Source organism: Microtus ochrogaster, unplaced genomic scaffold (assembly GCF_000317375.1).
Source record: "Microtus ochrogaster isolate Prairie Vole_2 unplaced genomic scaffold, MicOch1.0 UNK109, whole genome shotgun sequence".
NCBI lineage: Eukaryota > Metazoa > Chordata > Mammalia > Rodentia > Cricetidae > Microtus > Microtus ochrogaster.
Window position 1 is genome coordinate 260,888 of NW_004949207.1, and position 362 is coordinate 261,249.

Below are 362 nucleotides of genomic sequence, written 5' to 3' on the forward strand. Positions count from 1 at the left end.
GGGAGTCTTGGCATGCACTCTACAGCTGAGCCACACCCCCAGCCCCTCACTGGGGAAGTCTAAGCAGGTGCTCTACCACTGAGTCACACCCCAGCTCCTCACTGGGGGATTCTAGGCAGGGGCTCTACCACTGAGCCAAACCCCAGCCCCTCACTGGGGGATTCCAGGCAGGTGCTCTACCACTGAGTCACACCCCAGCCCCTCACTGGGGAAGTCTAAGCAGGTGCTCTACCACTGAGTCACACCCCAGCCCCTCACTGGGGGATTCCAGGCAGGTGCTCTACCACTGAACCACACCCCAGTCCCTCACTGGGGGATTCTAGGCAGGGGCTCTACCACTGAGCCACACCCCAGCCCCTCAC